The sequence below is a fragment of the Xyrauchen texanus genome, chromosome 22, assembly GCF_025860055.1.
Source record: "Xyrauchen texanus isolate HMW12.3.18 chromosome 22, RBS_HiC_50CHRs, whole genome shotgun sequence".
Lineage (NCBI taxonomy): Eukaryota > Metazoa > Chordata > Actinopteri > Cypriniformes > Catostomidae > Xyrauchen > Xyrauchen texanus.
In genome coordinates, this window is record NC_068297.1 from 9889767 (window position 1) to 9906648 (window position 16882).

General features: G+C 36.1%; 1 pseudogene; it reads right to left on the reverse strand.

Annotated features, from left to right (window-relative positions):
• LOC127662314 (aarF domain-containing protein kinase 1-like) overlaps positions 1 to 16882 on the reverse strand; it is a 101085-nt pseudogene that overhangs the window by 55802 nt on the left and 28401 nt on the right.

Genomic DNA, 16882 nt, shown 5'->3' on the forward strand with positions numbered 1-16882 from the left:
CTGTCAGTAGTGTGAAAAATGGCAAATTTGTGTCCATACCAGTGTCAGAAATAACCTGTTAATAACTCCATTCAGGATATATACAGTTATGTCAACCCATGGAGATGATTTAGAGGGGTAATTTTATCTTTTTACGTGCATGTTTTATCTAATCACATTAAACTATATTGTGTGTCATATTTGGTCTAACATCTAAATATTTTGATAGGCTTTATCTATAGATTTCAATCATTCTTTTTTTTTTTTTTTTTTTTTTGTGTATAGCTAGAACAGAATATTTAGAAATGTGTCACATGTTATAAATAAGAAACTGGTACATTACTGGGCCCCAAACATTAACATTTTCAGTCGCCTTTTGCCCTGAGTCCCAATTAATTTGTGACCCTGATTTATTCTTATCTTTTTATATTTTATAACCCTTGACAGAACACACAGAAAGGGTAAAGGAACCCAAATTGATCCCACATTAAGTCTAAAAACACTGTTACATCAAGTGTGTCCGAACAGATGAAGATTTGGTTTGGTTCAGATTCAGGACCAATTTCGCACCTTATTATTGCGTTAATGACTCTTTGAGACAGGCCAAATCTTGTATCGGGCCTCACAACATTGTCTCTCAGAGGGGACTCAACTTCCTGAGGAATATAATCGAGTTTGAGGTTTTTAATAGGCGTTGAAATAAAGGAGCAACACTTGACAACTGGCTTCAATCCAGCTCTAGCTCCGCTCTGTGACAGCTGTGCGTCTTCACCTCCTCATTACATACTTCATAATAATCACTTAAATAATATCAACACATGCATACACTCTGCCAGACCCAGTCAGACCATTGATGAGAGCATACTTTTATGAGTGTAATTTATGACTCAGAAAAACACAACTCTCAGCAAAAAAAAAGTATTTTGCTGCTATAAGTTTCAGCCACTAGAAAAGAAAAGATTCCAGAACAGCATGAAAATGTTGCAAGAAAATAGCATCAGGGTTAAATCACCCACCACCTTCTGTCTCTCTCTCTCAGAACAGAATGAATGCTGAAACGGATCCAGGGGCCTCAAGAGACCCCATGATAGAGAAGGACTCACAGCAGCCCAAAGGCTCATGTGGCTATTTAAAGAGAGCTCAATTCACTGTGATGGAATCGCAGCTAATAGGGATAATTCCTCGTATTGCCTGACCCACTAGGGTCGGTCAGATGGCATTTGATTTAGAGGAGAGAAATACCAAAAGAGGTTGTGTGTTATTTGTGTGGATGCTCTTACTACACACGCAATGAACACACTGGTTACCATTTTAATCTGAGTTTACTTCCTTTTGGCTAAATGTGCTTATGAGTTTATATTTACAAAGAAAGTAGCAAAAAACACTTTTTTATGTGCATTAGGATTTGATTGTAATTCAACATGTAATGTCAGCATGATGATAATTTTTAATTGTTGTTGTACAAAACAATATAAGGCCAATTTAGAAATTAGGTAGTTGTGCCAAACTACATATGTAAAGTGAACTAATTAGAGGGTTTTTTTTAAGGAAGGCCTGTATAATTAGACTGGTTTAGGGTCATGTAAATCAGAGACCAAACAGATGAGTTTGTTAGGAATACACTGTATGTACGCTCAGCACAGATATTAAACAGATAAAAAAAAAAAAATAAGCGGAGACATTTGAATTGAAGGGATAGTTCACCCAAAAATGAACATCCTCTCATCATTTACCCTCATGCCAGATGTGTATGAATTTCTTTCTTCTGCAGAACACAAATACAGATTTTTAGAAGATTATCTCTACTCTGTAGGTCCATTCAATGAATGGTAACAAAACTTTGAAGCTCCAAAAAGTACATAAAGGTAATCCATAAGACTCCAGTAGTTTAAACCATGTCTTCAAAAGTGAACCAATTGAATTTTTGGGAAAACAGACCAAAATTAAACTCCTTTTCACTATAAATCTTGATATCTGCAGTCTCATCTGAAATCATAATTTCAAGCTCGATTACACTTCCTAGACCTTGACGCATGCAAAGAGCATTAGCTGGAGCTAGAAAGTGTAATCGAGCTTGAAAATGATCATGACTAGTGACTGCAATGGCATGTAATCTTCATTTGTGTTGTGCAGAAGAAAGAAAGTCATACACATCTGGGATGCCATGAGGGTGAGTAAATGATGAGAGAATACACATTTTTGCTTGAACTATTTCTTATAGCATAATAATGGAAACAATATAAAATGCAATATGCAATAATAGTAACACATGAGGTTAACTGTTGTTAGTGATTTTTTCACAGAGGCCCCACATCTACTCAGAGAATTTACAGTCCTAAATTAATCCCATTTAACACAACGTTGCTAAAACTTAGTAAAGTGAAAGGTCTTGATAAAATCACTAGATGACCGTCCTGACCGATTACTATTAGTAATTATTTGCATTACAGGTCATTGAATACAAAAGAGCCATTATTGATACAATCAAAATTCAAATATCAGACCTTTCAGAAGGACCTTAAAGGAATAGTCATACTTAATTCACAAGGGTTGTAAAAAAATATTGCATCCTATCGTACGATATGATGCTCACTATACAATACTACATGTAGCGCTCACAGGAAAACAGAGCAACACATTTACAGTACATAGGCATAGATCGATGACAAACGGCAAGTAGATTGTACTGTAGCGGTACAGCTAGTAGAATTTTCCAAACATCGTCCTGGTGCTACAGTACATCGAACATGTTGTTTTGTTTACACCGACATCACCACACAAATATGTGGATTTGTGAGGCAGCAATAAGTTTAACAGACACCTCTCCCAACCTACACTGAGCATGACATGCACAGCAAGATGCTCATTAGTTATGAGTAAAAACTATTAAAAAAAAACGCTTATTCAAAACATTTAAGAAACCTGTGATTACATGAGACTTACAGTATAATTGCTTTTGACTTCGAAATGTACAGTATACAGCTTTGAGAATAACACTAGCGCACTATAAGCTGGCAATAACGCCGTTAAAGTTTACATGCCAAGTGAAACTGGCGGAAGAGGGGACGATCGGTTTTTGCTCAAGCCACTAAATAATATTTGATTATATACACAGTAGAGGTCAGGTTCCTCTTGAGTTTTTTTTTCAACACTAAATAACATTGAAAGGAGTTTTTTTCTGGCCCTGCCTTCTCCCTCCCTGGGAGAAACAACAAAAAAAAAGAGTGGGAAAGGCCAACATGGAGGGACAGCATGAGAGAGAGAACAAAAAAAAACATACTCAACGGTTCTCTGATACGCAGTAGCCTGGTCCTTGGTCACTCATCCACACTCTAGTGGATGACAGCCGCTCCTCCCAGGGTGGATTGGAGGCAGTCCTCCAGCCTCTGGCGGACAGAATTCCCCGCCGCTTTTTGGTGGATGGTAGGGGTATCTGTACTGCTTGATCCAGGCGGTAGACAGTGATCCCCACCCAGCTTAACTGCTGCAAGCAGTCGGTAAGGAGCCCCTCCTCCCCTCGCAGTCGGTGGTCACTCCTCAGTCGGTGGTCGCTCCTCAGTCCCCTGGTGGATGGCAGCAGCTGCTCCTTTGAGGTGGATGGTAGTGGCGGGGACTCTACTACGGCACATCCCTCCTCCTTCCGTGTTTCAGCACCAATGTAATGAGGTAAAAGGGAAAGGAGAAGGCGAGAACCGGCTTGACAATAGAAATAACAATTTAATGATTAACTTAAAACAAAAGATATTTAACACACACACGTATACAGGGCAACTGCCTGTAGCTCTCTCTCTCTCTCTCTCTCCCGAACTGCCGCCTCTAGCCGCCTTTATCCCTCTCATGGGCTTAATTGATTTGGATTGATTAGGGGCTGGGCATTTGTGGGTGCTGGATATTTGTGGGTGCTCGTATCATATTGTATCGTATCATGAGGCTATGCATCATATTGTATTGTGAAATGTGTTTATCGTTACATGCCTACTACTCATGTTGTTCAAAACCTGTGCTTTTTTTCCCCATGTAACACAAAAGGAGATGTTACGCAGAAGGAGAGCCTCAGTCACCATTCACTTTTATTGTATGGAAAAAGTTACTATCAGGGGAAAAGTGGCTATCTGTCCCTAACCTTCTGCCTAAAATCTATTTTTGTGTTCCATGGAAGAAATAAAATCATATGGGTTTGGAACAACTTGAGGGTGAGTAATTTTCTTTCATTTTGTCTGAGCTATCCTCTAAGCAAATTTACAACTTTTTTTTTACTTAATTGGACCTGGATAGTAAAACAAATAATTAAACGTTTCGACATTCCGGGCACGTTGGCAGAACACAGAGAGAAAAGTCCATTCCAGCCATCATCAATCTTTTGATTACTTACATGCCAGCTCCCACACAGAAGCACGCAGATGCCAAAGCCAGTTAATAATTCTATCCATTTTCAGAGGTAGACTCCATCATTTATTATGTTCTGTATCTATCTTATCAGCTGTCTAATAACTCTCATCATCATTGGCTAATGCCAGAGCCAGTCTTCAGCCCTGATAAAGCACTTGGCTACACTGTGTTTGCTTTATTTACTTTTGCGAGCATTGTAAAGTCTGGCTGGCAGCTAATGAGAACTGCTGGGTGGAGCAGTTGAGCTTATAGAAGGCAGAACTGTCTGTGCCTAATACTGCATTGACATTTATCATTACCACTAATTCTGGTCACATTTGGGATAACATATTATATGTTGTGAAAATAATATAAATGAATGATACAGCGGTAGTGTCTGAGATTTTAAACATGACAAATGTAATAAATATTTGACTCGGCATACAGCGTATTATGTCAGCTATCACATCCACAAAGCTTGTTGTTGTCACTTGGAAATAGGGTAAAATTGTAGTCTCTGTCAGAAATTATAAACCTGTGACCTCTATATGAAAGAGAGAAACAGCGAGAGAGAGAGAAACGCACAGGACAATGGGCCATTTTCATCATCATGAATGACAGATTAAGGTAGGGGACCAGAGATGAGCTGGCAGATTCTGACTTCTTTAAGGTAAGTGAGAGAAGTTACAGTGCTAGTTCACAATGGTGGACATTCTAAGGGCTCTGGACTGAGAAGGGGCCCAGCAGAACCTTCCCTGAATGATGGCCACTTTGCACTGGTTGGATAAAATGAAGACTGCTATCATAAAATATGATTAAGTGTGTGGGATCCCCCTTATGAAATTCAGTGGTTTAAATATCAGACATTCTAAATAGTGCTGACAAAGAAAAGATGAGAAAACATGTGCCATTGATGTAGCATCACCAACTTAGTTACAGGTATGATTTGAATTAAATGTTATAGATTCATTTTAAAACTATCAAAGGGGCAGGAAAGGTTTACTTATTTTTTATTATAACATTTTATCTTTTCACCTCTTTGCTCTGGATTTTCTTTATAATTAACATTTCTGCACTTGGGTTCTGAGCTGGAAGTTTTTCACCTGTATAAAATCTGTTCTATTTAATGCTCTTGTAGGTTGAAATCTGTTTTTGTTTGCCTTTTAGATATGACTTAAATCAACATTTAAAACATAAAAAAAAACTAATTTTCATTTGAAACAGTCCTTACTCACTAAAATAACATTAAAAAATGTATATACTCCTTTATGCTTTAAGATATTTTAATGAACTTGTATATATATATATATATATTCAGTTTCTCTGGATTTACTATTTATAGGTATATGTTTGAGTAAAAAAAATAATAATATTATTATTCTATAAAGTACTGACAACATCTCCCCCAAATTCCAATAAAAAATAAATAAAAACAATTAGAGCATGTATTTGCAGTAAATGACAACTGCTCTAAATAGCAAAAAAGGCAGTGTTTTCAGACCTCGAATAATGCAAAGAAAACAAGTTCATATTAATTTTTAAATAACACAATACTAATGTTTTAACTTAGGAAGAGTTCAGAAATCAATATTCTTGGTGGAATATCCCTGATTCACAGCTTTCATGCATCTTGGAATGCTCTCTACCATTCTTTAAATTGCGTCCTTCACAAAGATGAATCTGACTGATTCCAGTCTTGGTGAAGCACTCCCAGTTCATCACTGATCCTCCACCTGATCGTCTAATGGTTAGACGGAGTCCTGGAGAGGCCTTCAAGAGTTCATATTATGCTAATTTACAGGTTCATTATTTTATTTTGGGGGTCTAATAGAATAGCTTTACATGTTTTAATGTTCAAAAACAGATTATTTATCTCATACTGTGCATTTCTGCTAAACCTATTTTCAACCTATGCTTAAACACTCTGATTTAGGTCCTGTCTCTTTAAAGCCCCCCTTTCTGAAAAGCCCAGTCTGCTCTGATTGGTCAACTGGCCCAGTCTGTTGTGAATGTCAACCACATGTTGGAAATGTAACGGCCCTTACCATAACTGAGTTTCAGACATCCTTAACAGTTGTAAACACTATTGTAACAATGGTTATAGTGGCGTTGTTTTTTGCCATACCAGCTCTAGCCTGAGTCTGATAATGAAAGTTTGGTAGAACAAGATGATTGTCCCAAGCCACCTTCCCAAGCACGACTTGTGCAGGACATTTCACAGTGGTATGTTTTACTTTTGTAGCTTTCTTACAAGTACACTGTTGATTATTGTGAACCTAACAAAGCTTCAAGTAAAAGACACGTAGTGCATCTAAGTTAGACATCTTTTGCTGGAATAGGTGTATCCAAACTTTTATCATCAGAGCTTTGAACCGAGAACAGCGGCTTACTCCTGGTTAGTGCGCAAGTTAGCCAAGGACTAACGACTAGGATAGCGGCCGTAACATGATAGCTTTGTAATTATATAATTATATAGGACTCTTGAGATTAACCATTTTGTAACACAGCTTTAGGTAAAAGCCGGCCCACAGCTGAATTGTAAACCCTTACCAAAACAATAACATTACATAGCAAGTTAGCCGAGCACTACCTTGGATCGCAAATGTAAAATTACCATTTGCAAAAATAAATCCATCCATACTTGATCACTATTCATGATAGTAAGAACGACCAACAATCTGTAAAATTCTACACAATTATAGGTAAAAGTGGTTCAAAAAGCTGATTAGTATAACTATTTCAACACAATAACATTAGCTAGCAGGTTAACAGAGGCCTACAGCTGTGCTCTGGGTGTACACTGTAGATACAACTCAAAACTCTGCATTTGAACTCTTGGTAGCAGATAAATCCACAAATATTCAAGAATACTTACAAGTTGTGATTCTGAAGCACCAGATTGTCCCAACAAATTGGGAACTGCACCATCTTTCAGGAGTAACCGTATTGAAAATCAAACCATCTTGTGGTTGTACTGCTGAGGAATAGTGTTTTAAAAACAAATAACCACTGATTCTTCAATTAATCTGCCTTTGGAAGTCCCAAAAAATATATTTTGCTTTCATAGTAAAACAGCATCTTCTCGACATGGCGACAATACTAACCCAACTCATCCTGGCCTCTGCTATAACTACCATTGTTTGAGGGCAGGCCAAAGTAGCCCTTAGGTGGGCATTATGCAAATGTGTTACATAATGACATAGATACTTTTTGGAAGAAATGGATGGACTACAGTCCAGCCGTTTCTTGTTGTTCTTGTTGTATGTGGAAGAGATTAACTACCTTTTGCGTGGAATTTGTGCCTTGTAACTCTGCAGACCTTTTACAAGCACAGAGAGCTATTTTAAACACTAAAGGAAAGGTAAAATCCCCAAAAGCATAATAGGGCCTGTTTAAGATACAACATCATGTTCACTTTCCACTTCTTGAAATGTCTATGTTAATGTATCACACGACACATGATTCTCATGCATTTATTTATAGCCTAAACCCAAGTGCAATGTTACATTTCTGACCTGAAGTGATAATTTCATGTCAGAGGTCATCTATCCATCTTTTAAAGTTGAACACATGTACTGTATATCCACATCAGCAAATAAGGAAATTATCTGGTTAAGACTTTATTCTGAAAAAATTATAAAATGCTCCATATAGGTTTAATTGCTCCATGGAGTATTAATCTATTCTTAATATTCCTGCTTACGTAAAACATAGAAACTGAAACATGCTCTGTCTTTTTTTTCTTCTTCTTCTTCATCGTCTTCTTTAAACTATGCTAAATAAATGTACTATTATAATTATTTTTATTTTTATTATTATTATTTAACTAAATGATGGTATCCTATCATAAAAATTCCAGATTGACTTACTCTTTGTTCAACTGTTTGCGGGCATTTTTGTTGATTTATTTTAATTTCTTTTCATGTTTAATGGATTTTTTCATTGAATTTGTATTTATTATTCACTTCAAAATGTGTGCTTGACATTTCACATTTTGTTGACACTTTCTGCCTCCAGAGTAATGTTGCTGTATATGAACAGACAAACGGAAATTCTGTTTCATACAGATATGAATATCGGAAATACCAGGAGAAACCACAGTTTACAACATATTCCACAGTTTATGTAGTCTACAAATTCAGCTTTATCTATTAAGAAACAAATTAAATAACAATTATGTTATTAATAATTTTATAATAATAATATTGTATTATTATTATTATTATTGCTATTTTTGATGCCGTTCTTGTTTAAGCCCCGCCCACACCTGGTTCTATCCAAATACAGAGACTTATATAGATAATTGTGAACAGATACAGATAATGGCTTCGCTGCTTAATCTATATATATATATATATATATATATATATATATATATATATATATATATATATATATATATATAGAGCCATAATACAAAGTTGTCAGGAGGCCAAAATATTCTAACACTGCCCCTGGATAACTTAAAAGCCAATGTAATTCTTTTGGAAATTCTTTTATAAATATAACTTTTATGATGTCATTAAATGCCTTAAATTACAATAACACAAGAAAATGACAATACATTATGATGTCTTCTCATTAAATACCACCATATTCAAAAACATGGCATTGATTTATGATGTCATTAAATTTAGCAACAACAACACAGTAAGGACAACAACATCACATAATGATGTCACTATATTAAATGACTGCACAGTAAGGACAACAAAATCACATTATGATGTTATTTCATTAAACAACATCATACAGTAATTGGGCGCAACAGTCTGGTTCAGGATGTAATCATCCCATTAATTTTCTCCAAAAGTGAATTGATTTTTAAAGATAATTTATAAACCTTTAAATACAGACCTACAGTGAGCTCAGAAGTTGTTATTCGTTGGTACATGCTTTTGTTGAAGCCATTAATCTACGTAATTTAAAATAAAAAGTAAAACATTGTGAAATTCCTGGTGAAGAACTACACTACCCACGATGCTGAAGGGAAATGATCCACCAATTATGGAGTAATGGAAAACAACAGTAGAGACCACCCACTCTCAACTTGCTTATATACTGTATTTGCAAATAACTAAAAATATACATAACATTTGGCTATAAATTCAAAATATATTGTTTTTGTACTTATAATCAACAACTTTAAATCATTAGTTTTATATTTTCCATTGTTTTATATTTAGAACATGTCATTCACAATGCTTCATTTTTTTGCTTCTAATCAAAGTTTGAAATGTTGTGATTCACCTCAGAGCTGGTTGGTTTGGCTAACAGCTTAGAACTCTTTTATGAAGGAATCACCATTAAAGAAGTGAATGAGAAAAATATCCCTTAGACGCAGCCATTGTTGGCACTGTTGCACCCTAAAAGGAGAAAAGCACATTATAGTGTTGTTCAATTAAATAAAATCATGTTAAGGAAATACTGCATCACATTACAATGTCATAACATGAAATGACATCACAGTGAGAAAAAACACACCATGTTATGATGTAATTGCTCTAAACTACATTATAGTAAATCCACCTTTAATTATAAAAACATCAAACAGCTATGGTGGTAACACAATTTCTCATTCTAACAACATTTGTCAACATATGCTTTGGGAGCCACAAAATCCAATGACAGTATGAAATCTAACACTGATTAGAATTTCACAGAGCTAATTTCCCGAAGGGTAATTCCCTATTTGCCAGGATTTCATACCAACAAGCTGAAATTTAATAGAGTTGATAAAATTAGCATGTGTCCAGTTTGTTATTTGAATGGATTCAGTGGTAAAAACATGCAAGTGGATAATGGATGTACTGCACGCTTATACTTTAAAAGCTGGCTAATTAATCATTTATTTTATACCAGCCACTTTCAGGGTTGGAGCCAGGAGCATTTCACAGGGGTGGCCAGGCCGGTGCCAGCGATCAGTCCGTGGTGGCACAGACATTTTCGGGCAGTATATGTTAAGTCTTGTGCTCAAAAACGGCAATTGCGTGTGGGGTGGCCAATGGGGTGGCCAGGCTTCAGTCCATGGTGGCCACGGCCACCCCTGGCCCACCTAGCTCCGCCACTGTCCACTTTGATACAGATGAACTTACAGTACACTTATCACAAAAATAAAACCCTCCAAACAACCTGAAGTGTTCAAGGGCACATAGATGAAGATACATTCTAAAACATACAGTAGATTTTAAAAGCATTTCTGCTTAGTTTCTTAGAATAAAAAGTGTTCAGTTTACTTGCACGCTAAAGTATGACAGTGGTGCAGTTTAAGGCAGAAAAAACATGCGCTCCATAGTGTTCAGATCCCGCTGCTCTGATACCCTTCCAGAGAGCACACTCATTTCCTCTGGCATCCTCCAGCTCTATTTCCCCCTGTCTCGGCTAACCCCCCCGCGGTGCTGCAATTTCAAAATAAAGTGTCTTTTTAAGCAAGCGGGCTGCTATGGCTTTTCAACCTGTTCCAATGAAGAGTGTCTCTTTAGCAAAACCCCATTGAGCGGCCACGTGACACACTTGCTAATACCACGATCACTTTCATTTCCCGAACCTCTAAAACCCTCTTAAAAGCGCTCAGACGCACTCGCAAACAGACCCACACACGCACACAAAATTCCACATTAGGATGAGAGAGGGAACATATAAAAGGAAGCGTTCGCTAAATTGCTCCACTCCACTTTGGTTCATCAGACTCAATGAGTCTGATGAACCAAACCCTTTGATTGCATTTGCAAGGCCCTGCATAAAATCTCTATGCCATTTTCTTTCAAAACCTGTCCTCATTTGCTACACTGTACCAGAGAATATCAGTTAATCAGTGCCACCCATAACCAACTATATCCAAAGAGATGGTTTAAAGGAGTAGTTCACCCAAAAAAGTATTCTTCCATCATTTATTCACACTCATGTTGTTTCAAGCCCACATGGCTTTCTGTATTCATGGAACAGAAAGGAGATGTTAGGCAGGATGTAAGCCTCAGTCACCATTCATTTTCATTGCATTTTTATTCCATGCAATAAAAGTGAATGGTGACTGAACATAACATTCTGAATAACATCTTTTTTTAATGAAAAAAAAAGAAAAAGAAGAGAAAAAAAAAGATATGTCATATAGATTTGAAACTTTTTTGGATTTTTGGATAAACTATCCCTTTAAAGAAAAACAGACTGGTAGAAGAAATCCATGCAGTGGTTATGTGTGACACTGCGTAAAGGGAAATAAATGCTTTGTGCACTCGTGTGTATGTGTGTGTGAGAGAGAGGAGTGTTATAAATGCTTGATGTGCCCATCCACTCAGCAACCATTCCCTCCTCCGTCTTTCAAAGGTGTTTGGTGCCCTTTAAGCATGGCTCGGTGGCTTATGAGACCGGTTTCAGGCCGTGCTTACCCGTCTGTCAGGCTCACTGATGCCTGGGTGTACAACGATAAGGAAAGGTTGCTGTTTAAAGCCTCGGCGAGCTTTGCAAAACAAACTGGCAGCAAGTGTGTATATTAATTCAGACATACAAAACAGGTCGGAGGAAATTTAATGACAGAGTGACACAAACAAAGCAGGTGCTAAAATGATCCCATTTAGTCATTTAACAAAAGCTGGCGCATTCACGCAGCTTTCGGGGGCCAAATGCCTCTCTCTCCATCTCTCTCATTATCTATCTCTTTTCTTTCTCCACATCACCCCTTTTCTTTGTATAAAATAGCACAAATGAACTCTGTGAATATGAGGAAGAAAGCTTCTTGTAAAATGTATGGAATACATAAAATACTAAACAGAAGCACATGCACTATGCAAGTGAATTGGAAGGAGAACACAATAAGTTAAATCATTGCTGAAAAAATAACAAGATCTGTTTAATACTGATGCCATACTACAGGAAATGCCAAATTTCCAAAAGTATTTAATGTCAACTCACCTTATAAAAAAAATACTCCATACAACTCCAGTTTTTAAATCCATGTCTTCAGAAGCGATTTGATAGGTGTGGGTAAATAACAGAGAAAGTAGAGACTTATTTTCACTATAAGTCTCTACTTTTACTTTCACATTCTTCTTCTTTTGTTATTGGTGATTCACTTTCTTCATGCATATCACCACCTACTGGGCAGGGAGAATAATTTATTTATTGTAAAAAAAAAGGACTTAAATATTTATCTCTTTCTAACCCACACATTTAATATAACACAATATCACTTCTGAAGACATAGATTTAACCACTGGAGTCATGTGGATTAATTTTATGCAGATTTTTTGTGCTTTATGGAGCTTCAAAGCTCTGATAACCATTCACTTGCATTGAATGGATAAAAATATTCTTCTAAAAAATCTTCATTTGTGTTCAGCATAAGAAAGTCATTCACATTTGGGATGGCATGAGGGTGAGTAAATGATGAGAGAATTTTCATTTTTGAATGAATTATTGCTTTAAGTTATTTACAGTAGATGTGAGAGCTAACATGTTTTAATCTGAAAACACAGAGTGGAATGTACCCCACGCAAGTACATTTACATTTATGCATTTGGCAGACGTTTTTATCCAAAGCGACTTACAGTGCACTTATTACAGGGACAATCCCCCTGGAGCAACCTGGAAGTAAGTGCCTTGCTCAAGGACACAATTATGGTGGCAGTGGGGATCGAACCAGTGACCTTCTGATTACCAGTTATGTGCTTTAGCCCACTACGCCACCACCACTCTAAGCATATTGGCTATTGTACAATGTCATCCAATAAGAACTATCAGTTTTATAATAATTTTACTATTTTGAGGCTTTTTATTTTTAACTCGTTTTTTTTTTTACTTTTATTTTTGCTTTGAATTGTTTGGTTTGCATCCATCAAGGTTCAAATAAAAAGTTTAAATAATTAAATTAGATGAAGTATCACAAATTTAATTCACTTGATTATCCAAAAATAGGCATTTCTACATGGTACATAACATTTGTTGTCATATGCTGAAGATGCCAAAAGTGATAAATCTCAGTACAGATATGATTTAGGATCCAACTGTGCAAATGTATGTTTTCTCTAGCAGAGGTTTTGTATGTTGGCTTCAAATACCTAGTTGAAAACCTTCTTAAATTATAGAATAAATTCAATCTTATTCTATAATTACATTTTAAAGATAATCTTTGCAAATTCTACCCAAAAAATATTTTTCACTATCATCATATTTTTGTTATGGTAATCTGGTAATCAGATGGATGCTGGTTCGAGCCCCACAGCCACCACCATTGTGTCCTTGAGCAAGGCACTTAACTCCAGGTTGCTCCGGGGGGAATTGTCCCTGTAATAAGTCCCTGTAATAAGGGCTCTGTAAGTCGCTTTGGATAAAAGCGTCTGCCAAATGCATAAATGTAAATGTAAATGTCTTGTGTTAGCAACTGAACATAATGAAACCACAATAACATAAATTCAGGCAAGATATTTTCATGAAAGTCAGGTTGAGGCATGTTGTCACATTTTTATCAGGACTGAATTGTTGGCCAATTTTTTTTTTATAAATATTCGTTAACTTTATCCATTTTAGTTGTTTCATGAATTGATTTGTGCTTCATAATTGTTTTACTTTTCCATTTCGCAAAATAGCCTATACAAGGCAAATAATGCAGGTGTATCATTAAAGAGAGTCACTGATGTTGTTTTGAGTCATAGTTGAGACTAAAGTTGCAGGTTTTTAAGAGTGAAGTGTTTCAGTTTCTTTTTATGTATATTTGTTATGTAAATTTGTTATTATGTAATTATTATATATATATATATATATATATATATATATATATATATATATATATATATATATATATATATATATATATATATATATATATATATATATATTACCAGCTCTAACTCTAACTCTTTCCCAGCTGGGTGTCAAAAAGGACTCCACTCTATTCCTCCATCAACAAATAACTAGAAAATGATAAAGCAGTTGCAGTGTTGAAAATATCCCTGTGTGCACAGATGCTGGCTCATTGATCAATAAACCATTAGCATCAGTTTCTGTGTTCTCCTCTGGACCCCAAAAGAGTCACCTCTTCTTGCCTCACCTCTGTTGCCTGCCCTGGTTTATCTGCCTCTATTTCCTTCCCTGGCCTCGCATAACTACAGATTAACTCACTCCGTCGAGCCTCCATTCCATTGTGATGTGCTTTCGCCAACAGTTCTAACCAAAGCTGTTGTGTAATAGCAGCATTCACCCTGAGACACGAGTCACCTTTGCAAAAGTGCGAAATTAAAAAAGGTGCTTGATCTCACAGCGGATCTTTGAGCTGACAAAGCGCCGGAGTAGAATAAACTGCAGCCACGATGAAAAAACTGTGTGAGATATAAATATTAAAAAGAACCTGATTTAATTTAGTGTTCATCTGCTAAGCGCAAATTTTTTTAATGAAATTTGAGAGGCATAATTCATTAAACCAAACCAGCCTCCATTTCAGCGGTGTCAGAACCTCTCGGAGCAGGGCAGAGAAAACCACCTTCAAAGCTTCCAGAACCCCTGGCATCAAAAATTGCATGAAACGTGACTGCTTCATTAGCATTCCATGGTGAAATTAACATCAGCATAGTGAAATTACTGATTATGTGATCTTGAGTGGTGACAAGCTTGGTTTATTTTTGTCTAGTAGCAGTTCTAAGTGTTTCGGAGAGATTTAGGTTGTTGTAGATTTCTACAGAGATAAATAAGGGGTGTTATCTTACCTCATTGACATTGATGCTGTGTTTTCTCATGAACTCTCTGTCATTGACCTGACCACCTTCAGCAAAGTCCATGGTTAGAATGCGCTTGGTATCTTTGGGAGACCTGGAAAAAACATTAGAGAGAACACATTCTCAACCAGAAGTGGTACAATATCTCAGTTTTACTGATTAATCTGTGCTGATAGTTGCTTTTCGGTCCTGCATTATGCACTATACAGTTATGGACATGAATGATATCTCAAAACACATTTCAATTTTAGAAGAGTTGTGCTATTACTTCTCTACACATCTGAACTTACGATTTTCTCCTTGCAAACAATAAATAGACTAAATATATTTTCTATATACATTTTTGAGGCATTTGTATATTAACATTAGCTGAAATTTAAAATGGAAGCCTAATTTGTGTGCTTTCCAATTCACTGTCAGTTGGCATTCAATTTAATATAGTCTGGCGTAATAGCTTTTCGAGAACACAAGGGGGTGATATAACACTTACTGAACTTAATATCAAAGGATGTGTCGTTGCGGTGCAGGTGGCAGTGCAAAGTTGTGAATTTAGTTACCATACACACAAAAGTTACAAAGGATTTTTTACTTATTCGAGAATGAACAATGTGACGTTGATGAGTTTGCATGTTAGTGTATGAAACTGGTGTAACTGTGCAAACTGAACGATTAGAAATGGTGATGTTTATTATGCAATCTCTATGTATGTAGCCTTACTGACAGTGACATAGCGAAAATGGGTTACAGCAATAAGATTCAGAAGGATAATGCCTTTAATGTTCAGAATTAGCTACAGTATAATCAGCACAGTGAGCTCTGGGCAGTGGTCTGTGACAGAGGAAAATGCTTTCTTAATGATTCAGATGACCTTCCTCTTCCAAAAGCTTCCTGATGATCACTGCTTATCCGAAGCATCACTCTACTAACTCTGATAAATTGTCTTACTAATAATTTTTTTTTTAAATAAATAAATAAAATTCACATTATAACAAGAATTCCACACTAATTTCTACAAAACATCTACACCTGATACTAACCATATGTACTAATTCAAATATGATTGAATATGATTAAATATGACCAACTCTTAACAAGTGATTTTTTTAATTGCTGACAAATAAGACGCTATCTTTATCCATAAGATAAACAGTATAATAAGTGTCAAACATGCACTGGCAGCCAAATATTTGGAATAATGTAAAGATTTTACTGTTTCAGAAGGAAACTGGTACTTTAATTCACCAAAGTGTCATTCAACTGATCACAAAGTATAGTAAGGACATTACTAATGTAAAAAAACAGCACCATCACTATTTGAAAAAATCTAGACAGGCCCCATTTCCAGTAGCCAACACTCAACACCTTATCCTTGCGTAATCATGCTAAATTGCTAATTTGGTACTAGAAAATCACTTGTCATTATATCAAACACAGTTAGAAAGCTATTTGGTTCATTAAATGAAGCTTAACATTGTCTTTGTGTTTGTTTGTTTTTTGAGTTGCCACAGAATGCAATAGACTGGCATGTCGTAAGCTCAAAATTAGGTCAAAAATGGCGAAAAAGAAACAGTTTCTCTAGAAACTCTTCAGTCAATCATTGATTTGAGGAATGAAAGCTATACAATGCTTGAAATTGCCAAAAATATAAAGGACATACATACAAAGGTGTACACTAAAGTCTTCAAAGACAAAGGACAATTGGCTCTAACAAGGACAGAAATAGATGTGGAAAACCAGATGTACAAATAAACAAGAGGATAAGTACATCAGAGTCTCTAGATTGAGAAATAGATGCCTCACATGTTCTCAGCTGACAGCTTCATTGAATTCTA